The sequence below is a fragment of the Anomalospiza imberbis genome, chromosome 36 (genome assembly GCF_031753505.1).
Source record: "Anomalospiza imberbis isolate Cuckoo-Finch-1a 21T00152 chromosome 36, ASM3175350v1, whole genome shotgun sequence".
Lineage (NCBI taxonomy): Eukaryota > Metazoa > Chordata > Aves > Passeriformes > Viduidae > Anomalospiza > Anomalospiza imberbis.
The window spans coordinates 1081700-1094196 of record NC_089716.1 but is presented as its reverse complement, the minus strand read 5'-3'; the positions used below and the strand labels follow the sequence as shown (position 1 = coordinate 1094196).

Sequence of the window (12497 nt, the reverse complement as noted above, 5' to 3'; positions counted from 1 at the left end):
CTCTGATCTGTCGCTCCGGCACTGGAAATGCCGTGGCCCAGACCCGGCCCGCTGGGTCACAGCTGCGAGCTGCTGATCTCTTCTGGCTGTTCAGTCCGGAGCAGGTGTGAGCGGGTCCAAAGAAAAGGAAGAAGCCACAGTCCAGTGAACGTCTTTGCCCCAGCTAGCTTAAACTAAGTAAAAAGCAAAGGAGAGCTCTGTCTCGCTGTCTGACCGTCCGCAGACAAGGCAGCCCAGCAGCAGGAATGTGGAGGAGTGAGTGCAGTTCCTGAAAACAAACTCGGGGCTTCTTCTCCCGCCCCTTAACTCCTGGAACAAGTCTTAAAGGTGGAAAAACTTACTATTCAGCATAAACAGAACAGACAACTGGGGATAAAAGCATCATACAGCCAATGTAGGACAATGTGAGTGCTCATCCTCTGAGAGCTGCTGAGCTTTCTGCAAAATCTTTCCTTTCTCCAGAAACCCCAACCAAATGCTTAATAGAAAATCCTGATCCTTCCCAATGTACAATCTGCATTTCCCAGATGTTGCTTTGTTTTTCTCCTTGTGCTCAGGGTCCCCTCCACAGCCCGTATCCCCGAGCCGGTCCCTGTCCTGCCGCCGTGTCCAAAGGCGGCCCCCCCGGCGGGCAGGGCCGGCAGCTCCACGGGGCCGGGCAGCGGCCGGGGCGTCCCGCAGGCTCCTGGGGGCCGGGGGCCACTGCCGGCCCTGCCCGGGGCTGGTGGGGTCAGGCAGCGCCCGGCGCTGAGCCCCGGCTGCCCCACAGCCCCGGCCCGGCCCCGCAGCTCCCCACAGGCCCCCAGCCCGTGCTCCCGGTCCCGCACCTCTGCGCCCGGTGCTGCCACTGCCCACCACAGAGAAACCCCCTGACATCCTGACCTCCTTCTTTTCCTGTCCTGGAAACCCAGGATGGAAAGGATCTGGATCAGCTGGCAAATTCTGAGCATAGGACAGTGCTGAAAGACATCCCAGTCCTCTGTATTTTTCTCTTCCTCCTCTTTTCCACCATCCTTTTTCTTACCACATAGATTCCTCCTGCTGCTTCTTGCCTTCACCATATTGCTGCACACTGCCCTGCACCCGATCCCTTCCCAGCACACCAACACCATCCATCCCCTGTTGTCCAAATCCCTTCTCCACTTCCCTTATTGCCCCCCTGGGTGTCCATGTCCTTAATTACCTCTGGGGGAATGTGCAAACTACCTCAACATTCTCCCAAGGGACCCTTCAGAGACATTTTGGGATCATCATCCCTTTGGCCAGGACCCCTCCCTGGCTTTCCCTTTTCTCCCCTCCCTGGGTGCCCTGCCATGTTCACTCCCCGAAGATCCCAGTGCACTCACTGCTGAGATTTTCAGTGCTCTCTCCCTGCTGACTCTTCACAGACCCCCCTGATGTGTCCCTCGTCTGTCTCCTGGTCACTCCCGGGTCGCCAATCGATCCCCGGTGCCGCCGCCAGCCAAGGGAGCCGATCACCCAAAGTGGGTGAGGCACCTTCAGCTGCACTCCCTACCCGCCGTCCCTGACGGAGGAAGGAATTCCGGATGAGCCCCAGGGTGTGCGGGAAAATTGACATCAGCAGAGGTTTCTGTCCACAAAGCAGACAGAGGAGTCCTGTAAAAGTAATTTCATTCCTAGAAATGGGAGAGGCCATGGGACATTCCCCATGGGATCTCTGCAGTTGTTGGAGCACACAGCCTCCTTTTCATCCCAGTTCTCCTGGCCACATCTCCCTCTCCCTTTCCCCACTGGCTGAAGTACTTGAGAGGTGCAGACTTCCCAATCCACCTCCTACATACCCCCTTCATGTGCACCCCACTATTGTATAGCAGAGGATATTCCTGGCTCTGTTAAGTCTTTGTTGTTCTTCGGGAAGTTCATGAATTGAGCAGGACCTTGGCTGAGCAGCAGTCTGTGTCATCAATTGATAACATTTCCTGAAACCGATGGCTTCTCCTGTCACTTCCTTATGCACAGGTGCCTGGCCGTATCTCGGAGGAGATTCACAGCATCTGTTTGTAAAGACACTTTCCTCTTGTTCCTTTCATGGGGGTCCCCCGTTTTCGGGACATCCCCCCTGGAGCAGGGTGTCCCCTCTTTGCTGCAGCCCCAGCCCTCAGGCAGAGCTCAGCCAATCAGAGCGCAGGGCGCTGATGACTCACCAGTTGCCAGGCAGACTCGCAGCTCCCAGCGTTCCCCACCTGGAGCCCACCTGCGCCCCCCCCTCGGCCCCATCGTCCCCGCGAGGGGAATTTGGGGAGGTGGGAGTGGGGCAGCGCCAAGGCCGGGCCCCCCCGCGCTGTGCTGGTGGGAGCGGCTGCAGTGGGGACCGAGTGCGGGCGGAAGCGGCCGAGAGCCCAGCGCTGCCCCAGCCCGACCTGCCCCAGCTCCATCCCTGCCCCTGTGCTGGGATGCTGTGGGTCTGGGGGGAAGAGGGAGCCGGCAGTGGGTGCTGGGCCTGGGGGCAGGAGGAGAAGGGAAGGAGAAGCAGGGTTGAGGAACAAAATGGTCAAAGGATGGACGTGGCAGGAGAAGGTGGGATTGTGCAGGAGAAGGAGGAATAGCAGGAGGAAGAGGAGGGTGAGGAAGAGCAGAGTCACAGGAGGAGGAGCAGAAACAGGAAGCAGCACAAGGTTCCACCCCTCCCTGTGTCTGCAGCCTCCCCCCAGCCCCAGGAGCGCTGCTCCCCCCACATGCAGCAGGTGACTGTGGAGGGGGATCCAGGATTTTCACGGGGTGAATCTTGGTGTTTCTGAGCTTGCTTGGGCTAAATGTTGGTGCTTTGGTTTTATGTGGCAGCTGAATCTTTATCTTTTGGAGGAGGTTTTGGTTTTTGCTGAATTATGAGGTTTGGGGAGTTTTTGATCTGTGTCTTGAAGTTTGCAGGATATCTGGGGTGAATCTTGGTCTTTTGGAGGTTCTCACAGACACAAGATTCCCAATGACTTCCTGAGATAAAGTAGGGCAGGGAGGAACCTCCAGTCCAAGTTGCTCTTCTCTTGTTTTTTCCCCAAAGCAGGATTTTTCATTCCAGGGCGTGGCTGAATGGAGGAGGAGGAAAAGCCCCAGAGATCCTGCAGGAGGAGGGGCTGCAAACCCAGCCCAGGGAGCTGCGGGGAGGATAGAGCCCCCCTGAGCCAGGATGGCGGCCGGAGATCCAGCCGGAGCACGGAGCTAGTGGAAAAGCCTCATGGCAGGGAGAAGCCACACAAGTGCAAGGAATGTGGGCAGTGCTTCAGTCGGAGCTCGCACCTGATCCGGCACCAGAGGATCCACACTGGGGAACGGCCCTACAAGTGTGGGGAGTGTGGGAAGGGTTTCAGCCAGAGCTCCCACCTTATCCAGCACCAGAGAATCCACACTGGGGAACGGCCCTACGAGTGTGGGGAGTGTGGGAAGGGTTTCAGGCACAGCTCTGGTCTGACCCGGCACCAGGTGATCCACACTGGGGAAAGGCCCTACACCTGCTTGGAATGTGGGCTGGGATTCAGCTGCAGCTCCAAACTGATGCAGCACCAGAGGATCCACACTGGGGAACGGCCCTACGAGTGTGGGAAGTGTGGGGAGAGCTTCAGTGACAGCTCTGGCCTGAGCCAGCACCAGGTGATCCACACTGGGGAACGGCCCTATGAGTGCTTGGAATGTGGGAAGAGCTTTGGGTGGAGCTCTTCCCTGAGAAGACACCAGCGCATGCACACTGGGGAGAGGCCCTACGAGTGTCCCCAGTGTGGGAAGAAGTTTCAGGCCAGCCCCAATCTCCTCCTACATGAGCGGATTCACACAGAGGAGAGGCCCTTCCGCTGCCCCGACTGCGGGAAGGGCTTCAACCGCAACTTCAACCTCACCGTGCACCGGCGCATCCACAGCGGGGAGAGGCCCTACGAGTGTGGGGAGTGTGGGAAGAGCTTCTCACAGAGCTCAACCTTGACCAGACACCAACGGAGGCACCAGTAAGGGAAGCCGTGCGAGTGCCCCGAGTGAGGGAAGAGCTTGGAGTGAGGGAAGAGAGTTGATCAAGCAACCTGTTGTGAGACTTTGTGATAAGATAATGTTCCCAGGTGCCGTGATGTCATGAAGAATGTGTAACCAATGGGAAATTGTTAGCAAACATCGAGCCCTGTCTGAGCACCACACAAGTAAAACCCTGTATAAACCCCTGGTACCCTCAATGAAATTGGCTTCTGGTCTAAACTCGGCTGTCCCCGTCTCTCCATCGTGGATAAGCCCTGTTGTGGGTGATCCCCATTGGGTGGGGGGAAGGTGTTGGAGGGATTTCTTTCCCTTCTCCTTGTGCTGCTGTGTTTGGTTGGTAATAAATTCCCTCCGTGTGCCCAGGTTTGGTCCTCCCAAGTCCTTCCCCACTGCCCCCCATAAACTGGACTGGGTTTAACTGGGAAGTTTTACTGGGAACACTGGGAGCAGGTGGGCTGGGTGGACACATGACCCCCCCAAAAATCAGCATGGGGACAGAGCGGGGGGTCCTGGCCGAGCCCGAGGCCATGGGGAAGGGCTGCGGCCGCTGGCGGCTCAGGAGTTCTGTGTGCAGAGAAAAGGGGGTGACACCGGGCTGGGGGCCCCAGGGGAGCACACACGCTCTGGGGGAGGTGGGACACGACTCCCGGGACCCCCCTGAGCTTCTTGCCCAGGTAGAAGCCGAGCCCCAGCGCCAGGAAGATGAAGCCCAACTTGGAGTCCCTGATCCCCGTCAGCATCTTGCTGTGGGCGGCATCCAGTGGCATCTCTGGGGTGTCTGCAGGGGTCAGGACCCCCAAAACCTCTCACACACACCCCAAGCCCTTCTAAGCACCCTCCCAGTCACCCCCAGCCCACCCAGGACCCCCTGAAACCTCTCCCTGATCTCTTCCCAACCTCCCCAGGATCCACGGAAACCTCTCCCATTCTTGTCAGAATCCCACAGCCCCCTTCCAGTCGCCGCGCACCGCCCCAGGACCCCCAAACCCTCTCCCTGTCCCTTCCCAGCCCCACCAGGACTCACCCAGACCCCTCCCAGTCTCCTCCCAGCAGAACCAACTTCATCCCAAGCCTCGTTTAGCCATCCCCAATCTCCTTCCATCCCCTCCAGGATCACTCAAATCCCTCCCAATTTCACCCAGCATCTCCAAACTCCCTCCCAGTGTCCACCAGGACCCCCAGAATCCCATCCCACCCTCCCCAGCATCCTTCAAACCACTTCTCAGCCCTTCCACACCTCCAAGCCCCTCTCCCAGCTGAAACCAGCATGTCTCCAACTCCCTCCCAGTTGCTCCCAGCACATCCCAGTGGCTCTCTCAGCGCCCCCAATTCCTCCCCCGTACCCCAGTGCCAGCTCAGGGGGTGCTCCAGTCTGACGTGCTCCACCTGGCAGCTGCAGGTGAGCCCGCACCAGGGGGGTGTTTCCAGCAGCACCAGGAGCTGGTAGGTCCAGTCCTTGTTGGGGACCATGTCGGTGGCCACCACAGAGAGCTCCTGCTGGTCCTGGAACCACCTCAGCTGGGTGTGGGCAGGGTAGAAATCCATCACGGAGCAACCCCGGGCTGAGAGCTCGAGGGCACCAGCAAGATGGATACGCTTGGGGACACTGGGAGAGAGCGGGGACAGACTGGGATCAGCTGGGGAAAACTGGGAGAGAGAGGGGAGGGGTGGGGTGGCCTTGGGAGGGATTGGGAATGAACTGGGAAGGACTGAGGTGGCACTCAGAGAGATGGGAGGGGATGGGGGGCACTGGGAGGGAGGATGGAGGTCTAGGAGTGAACTGGGAATGGACTGGGAGGGACTGGGGCGGCACTGGGAGGAACTGGGAACGAAGCGCGCGGCACTGGGAGGCCGAGTCCAGTGCGGGGCACTCGGCGCTGCGGGTCTGCCTGGCAACTGATGAGTCATCAGAGACACGCGCTCTGATTGGCTGAGAGGCGGCAGCACCACGCTAGGCTGAGATGGACAGCCGGGAGGCACTGGGAGAGACTGGGATGGACTGGGAGAGCCACGGGGGTCAGTGGCAGGGACACAAGGTCTCGGGGATGGGCACAAGGAGGGCTGAGGGCTCTGGGCCGATTCCAGGGAGGTTTTGAGGGGCTTCAGGGTCATTGCCAGGGCAGGGCCCGAGGGGACACGCTCTGCCCCGCGCTCACCTCTGCGCTCCGTGAGGAACGGGCTGAGATACTCGTGGTTGTACCGGCACAGCCAGTCCGCCGCAGCCCTTTTTTGCTCCATAACGTCTGGGTCGCTGTTCCATTACCTGGCTGCTGTCTCCCCATAGGGGGTGAACCCCAAAAAGTGCCCCACGTCGCAGTCGAACATCGCGTACTGCTCCCGATTGTAGATGAACCTGCTCAGGTACCTCACCTTCTCCGTGCCGTTCATGAAGTGACACTCAGACTTTCCCACGTACTGGAACACCCCTGTGTGTGCAGGACACAGGTCCGGGGGTGCCCCCCCAGCAGCCCCAGAGCTCCGGGATCCACCCCGGATCCCCACTCCGCACTCCCTGTGCCCCAGGGCACCCATGGATCCCTCCTGCCCGAGCTGCCACTTCCTCTTTTCCATTCTTCCCCCATTTGCCCTTCCACATCCTCTCCCCTCCGACTTTCAGCCTCTCCCCAGAGAGAGTTTCAACCTTTTAAACATATTTCCCCAAAAGCCCAGCCCCCCTTCCCGCTCAGTTTTGGGGTCCTACCCTCCCCTTTTCCCCACTTTCCCACCCTCTCCCGACCCTTCCTCACCTGCCCCCCATCCTCAGCCCCTCCCGCTCTTCCTTTCGGGGTCCCCTCCTCCTCCTGCCCCTGCAATTTCGGGCTCCCACCGCCCCCTTTTCCCCATTCTCCCCCCTGTCCCACCGCCTCCCGCCCCCCCCGCTCTCCCGAGAGCTCCGCGCCCGCAGCCGGGGGGGCTCCCAGCACCACCAGTGCCACCAGTACGGCCCCAGCTGCCGCCACTCGCCCCATGGCCAGCGCCGCCCAGGGAGCACCAGCCCCAGAGCGGCCGCGCTGCGCTGGCAGCACCAGTCCGGAGCAGCGCGGGCTCAGCAGCGCCGCGCGCTCTCATTGGCTCCGAGCACTTTTGGGCACCGATTGCCGAGGCTCTGCCACACAACCGATGACTCCTCAACTCCTCGCGCTCCCATTGGCTGCAGCGCGTTTTGGCTGCGTTTGGATTGGCTGAGCGGTTCCGGGACGCTGCAGCCCCGGCTGGGGCTTTTCCAGGCACGGGGAGCCTTGGGGCGCTGCGCAGCTGGGAGCTCAGCTGTGCCCAGAAATGTGTGCCCGGCTGCGCGGGGTCTCAGGGGTGCCCGTGGCGAGGGGTGACGCTGGCCCCATGCCAGGCACCCCCCAGAGCCGCTCTGTCCCTGCCCCCCGCAGCCGCACAGGGACAGCAAATGGAACCGAGGGTTCCTGCCTGGGGACAAGGAGCGGGAGAGATCCCTCAGCAAATCCGGCACGGGCACAACAGACCCGGCCCGGGCGCAGGGAGGGAATTTATTACCAACCAAATCACACCAGGACAAGGAGAGGGGAAAGAAATCTCTCCAACACCTTCCCCACACCCAACTGGGATCACCCAGAGCGGGGTCACTGGGGCTCTGCCCAACGGGGCTCACTGGGGATCATCCAACGTGGATCCTCCCATGGGGGATGGAGCTGGAGCAGAGCACGAAGCTCTTCCTGCACTCGGGGCACTCACAGGGCCTCTCCCTGGTGTGGGAGTGCTGGTGAGTGACAATCTCTGAATTCCACCTGAAGCTCTTCTGACATTCCAAGCACTCATAGGGCCGTTCCCCAGTGTGGATCCTGTGGTGCTTGGTGAGGTCAGAGGTCCCACTGAAGCTCTCCCCACACTCCCCACACTCACAGGGCCTCTCCCCAGTGTGGAAGTTCTGGTGTTCCATCAGGGTGGAGCTCCAGCTGAAACCCTGCCCATATTCCAAGCACTTGTGGGGCTTCTCCCTGCCATGAGGCTTCTCCACCAGCTCCGAGCTCCAGGATCTCTGGCCACGTTCCTGGCTCAGGGGAGCTCTTTCTTTCCTGCAGCTTCCTGGGCTGGGTTTGTAGCCCCTCCTCCTGCAGGATCTCCGGGGCTTTTCATCCTTCTCCATCCAGCCACACCCTGGGAATGACAAATCCTGCTTTGGGGAAAACCAAGGTAGGAGCACCTTGGAGTAGAGGCTCCTCACTGCCCAAATCCATCCCTAGAACTCAGCAGGAGTCTTGTGTTCATGGAAATCTCCACTATATCATGGTTCAGCCCAAAACAACTCTCCCAGTAGTTCCTGATCTCTGATCTCTCCACTTTTGGCATTCCAGAGGTTTCCTTTCCTTGGGATGATGGGGGTCCAATGGCTCCAGGGGCTCCCCCTTCTCCGGCCTCCTGCTTAGGGATGATCCAGGGGGTTTTGGGGATCCATGCAGTCCCTTCTGCCCTGATGATCTACTTTGAGGTCCCAGGGGTCTCAGGGGTCCCTCCTCTCCAGGCTCCCCCCCTTTCCAGCCAGCCGGGGGTCCCCCAGCTCCAGGATCATCCTTCACTGCTCTCCCCACTCTGGGGGGTCCCAGGGGGTCCCCAGGACAATGTCCTCCCCCTGGTGGCCCTGGGCAATGGCCACGTGGACTCCCAAAGATCCCCCCAAGGGGCTCAGCTCTGGGGTCCTGCAAGATCCAAACCTACACACACACACACACACAGAGAAAAAACCTCCCAGGGTTTATTTGGGCCTCCCAGATGATATTTGGGGCTCCATTCCACAATGTGCAAGCTCCAAACACACCCCAATAAAAAAACCCTCTCAGGGACCCCCCGATAGATTTGGGATGAGCTCACTCTCCCCTCTCACCTGCAGGATGAGCTGGGGGCGATGGTCCCGGGGCCAAGGGTGCTGCGGCAACAGGGGGCACTGGAAACTCCTGTTTCTCCTCCTTTTCCTGCTCCTGCTCCTCCTCTTCCTGCTCCTCCTTTTCCCCTCTCCCTCCTCCTCCTTCCTCATCCCACCTCCTGCCCAGTTCCTGCCTTCTCTATATTTAGAGTGGAGAACCTTGCTTGTTTTTAGAACGAGAACAAAGATCCCAGATGGAACACAGCTTGCTGGTTTTAGCCAGAAGTGTCAGTGACTAAAGGTCATGTTTCCTCTGCTTTGGTGCCGTCCTTGTTCCTCCTCAGTGTTCAGGCTGGGCTATGGGGTGTCCTTTTTTGCTGCATTTTCAGAGCTCCTCCTGGATCCTTTGGGCAACAGGCTGTACCCTGGGAGGGCTCTTTGTGCTCCTTTGTGACACAGGAGAACCTTCCAGGCGGTTTCTGCGTGAGCTGCTGCTGTGATGTCACAGGAGCACTGCCACGTCCCCGAGGTGTTCCCGTTGCTGTGGCACACGGAGGCCTCAGTGTCCAGAGTGGCTCTGGGCACTGCTCGTTGCCGGAGGATCCTCCTGCCCGAGGCATTCTCAGCAGCCAGCCCAGCCCTGACGGGTGTCCTTCTGTGCTTGCAGGGCTACAGTCTGCAGACGTGTGCAGCGCAGCCAAAATGATCCAGCACGTGGCTGCTGCAGTTTGCACGCTGTACTCTGTGGCGTATGCGGGGTATTTTTTAACCCACTTGGCACGTAAGTCGAGGTTTTCCCTCGGTGCTGTGGCGTTGGGCTTGCTGTGTGCTTGCTGTTCTTCCTCTGGGCCTGAGCTGACTTTGTAACCAAATTGCCATGAAGACACCATTGCTTTGGGAGAGCTCCTGGCAGCAGCTGCAGCTGGAAAAGGGGGTGTCTGCAGCCAGCGGGGCGTGCACAGCATTTGCAATGAGCTCTGGGGGGTTCTGTTCCCTCAAGCGGGGAGTCTGTGGCAGCAGAGCCTGGAACTGCCTGTCCAGCCAAGAGCTGACCCAGCCCAGTATTTTGTGCTGTTCTCTTGCTGTGTGAAGGGACTGTGGCTCCTGGAGGGACGCTGTGAAAGCAAAATGCTCTCTCGGGGTTGCCTTGCTCCGGGGCATTTCCCACCACAGGCAGTTGTTTTCCTGACAGCGTCTGGTTCATGTTCCCTCTTCCCTTGCAGGGCACCTCATGAGTGGATCCCGAGCAGCTCCTCCTTCGGTGAGTGGGAAAGGAACCTTTGGTGTTTGGAATTGTGCAGCAAGTTTTGAGCGCGGCATGTGGCAGACGAGTGCCAGCCTGGGAGGCTGAAGGAAAGTTCCTGCCAGTGTCCTTGCAGCAGCAAAGGGATCCCTGGGAGTTTTCTCCTTTTCTGCTGAAGAGCTTTTGAAGAGCTGCAGGTCTGGCTTTGCAGGCAGAGCATTGCTTGCTGGCTCTAGCCATGGTGGAATATGGAATTCCCAAGAATAAGGGGCAATGTGGACTTTAGCCCATTGTTAGTTTGAACAGCTCCGAACCCAATTTCTGCTTAGTGCAGCTGGATGTGCAGCTGAGGGTAAATAAGGTGATAACTGAGACAGAACTTCCCGTCCCTCACGCTGCCGTCTGTCCACAGGGCACAAAAGCGGCACCAGCACCTCCTCTGGCTCCCTCTGCTTCCAAAGAGGAGGCCAAAGAGGAGGAAGGCAGCAGTGAGCTTCCCGCTGTTCCGGGGGACGATGGTGAACGTCCCTCAGTGACGGGAGATGACAGTGAACTTCTCGCTGCTCTGGGAGACGAGGGCGAACATCCCGCGCTGTGGGAACACAACGGCGAGGCTCCTGCGGTGTGGGACAAGGACAGTGGACATCTCCTGGTGTGGGAGGAGGACAGAGGACATCTTGTGTCTTTGGAAGAGGAGGGTGAACTTCTCCCAGCATGGGAAGCGGACAGTGAACGTCCCCTGGCTTGGAGAGATGATGGCGAACCTGCAGCGTTTTGGGAAAAGGACGGAGAAGCTCCCTGTGCTTGGGAAGAGGACACTGAACCTCCCTCGGCTGTGGGATCCTGGGCTGAACATTCTGACAGCAGCACAGCCCTGCAGCCAGAGGGGAGAGGGGAGTGGTGCCTGATGCAGCTGAGTACGTCTGCTCTGTTCCTGTGTGCCAGAGCAGGGTGCTGTGTGTGTGTCTCAGCATCAGCTGCACCCAGTGCTGCTCTGCAGCTGAATGTGCCAGGGTCATTTCTTGTCCTTCCCCAGCTGAGACCGAGGGGCTGACGGCCCCAGGGAGGGGGGCTGCATTCTGGCTCTGCTGCAAGGCGGGGTCTCTCTCTGGGAGGGAGCGTCTTCCACGTGGTTTCTTTCAGGGAACACCGTGAGCCTGGCGGAGCCTGCCGAGAAATACCTGGAAGTGGAGCAGATTGGCCAAGGGTAAGTGCACGGCAGTTACTTCTGCACAAGCAGGCCCAGGTGTTGTGCTGGTGCAGGATCAAGTGAGAAGTCAGGAGAGCTCCAAACACCTCCAGACACTGGGGCGCCATCCTGCTGTCCCTCAGTCCTGATCAGAATTGATACCTGTGCTCAGAAGGCACCGTCAAAGGCCCCTGAGGCTGGCAGTGTCCTGCCTGCAGCAAGGAGCAGGACCTGGAAGATCTTCTGTCTCTGGAATTGGATTGCCTAAAAGAGCCACTCACCATCTGGTGACGGTCAGAAAACAGTTCTCAAGGAGATTTCTTTCAAATATTTTGCTTCAAAAAATATCCTCGGGTCAGGATTATCAACCTAATGGTTTAGAAACAGAAACCAGAGATGAACTAATAAGTGCTCTATTCTAGCACAGGTAGTAGAGCCCATACATTCAGCAACAGACACAGAGCTGATGCACTCTGGGGGAAAATGCATCACCTGCCTAAAGGCAGGGCCCTTGTGGATCCTGCAGGTCTTAGGCAGGAAATGGAAAAGGATGAAATGCATTCTTTTCCAGTTCTTTAGACACCCGTTGCTCACTTCAGGTTTTGAAGTAAAGCCATGCACCACGGACATTTGGGATTTGCTCCAGCCCAATTCCTTGGTGTTGGGCCTCACTTTTCTCTGGCACACCTTGCATGGCAGAGGGCTGGTGGCTGCTGCGCTGTTGTTGGAAGGGTCGATGCCCCCAGGTGTTTGTGAACGCTACAGGCAGCAGAGATCTCCTGTCTGGGCTGGCTTTCACTGCCAGGGCCTAAAGCGCTGCTTCTTTCTTCTCTGCTGTTTTGTCTGCAGGGCTTTTGGAACCGTTTCTAAAGGACTCGACAGGGCCACTGGAGGAGAGGTCAGTGTCAACACGCCCAGCACGTCTGGCAGCTCTCCAGGGCTCTCCCCTCTGCTGGGAGCTGTGGCTGCAGCTTTGGGGGCCAGCAGAGCTTTCCTGCACAGGCTGCTCCTCTGCAGGCAGAGCCGTGTCAGCCTGCAGAGCACAGCTGGGACAGACTTGGTCCTTCTGAAGTGCCCAAAGGAATGCAAGGAGGGCAATGGATGTGTGTGTTTGCTTTGTTGTGCAATCCCAGCCAGAGCAGTTGCATCTGAAATCATGACCCAATCCCATAGAACTGCTAAAGGGTTCCCAGCTGTTTTGCTCTGTTTGCACAGAACCAGAATTACCTCCTGCTTGCAGAATGTGTTTGAACAATAAT

At 58.7% G+C, this 12497-nt stretch overlaps 2 pseudogenes; one reads left to right on the top strand and one right to left on the bottom strand.

Annotated features, from left to right (window-relative positions):
• Nucleotides 1-12497, top strand: part of LOC137464098 (uncharacterized) — a 1364046-nt pseudogene that overhangs the window by 277709 nt on the left and 1073840 nt on the right.
• LOC137464091 (class II histocompatibility antigen, B-L beta chain-like) lies at nucleotides 4104-6959 on the bottom strand (annotated as a pseudogene).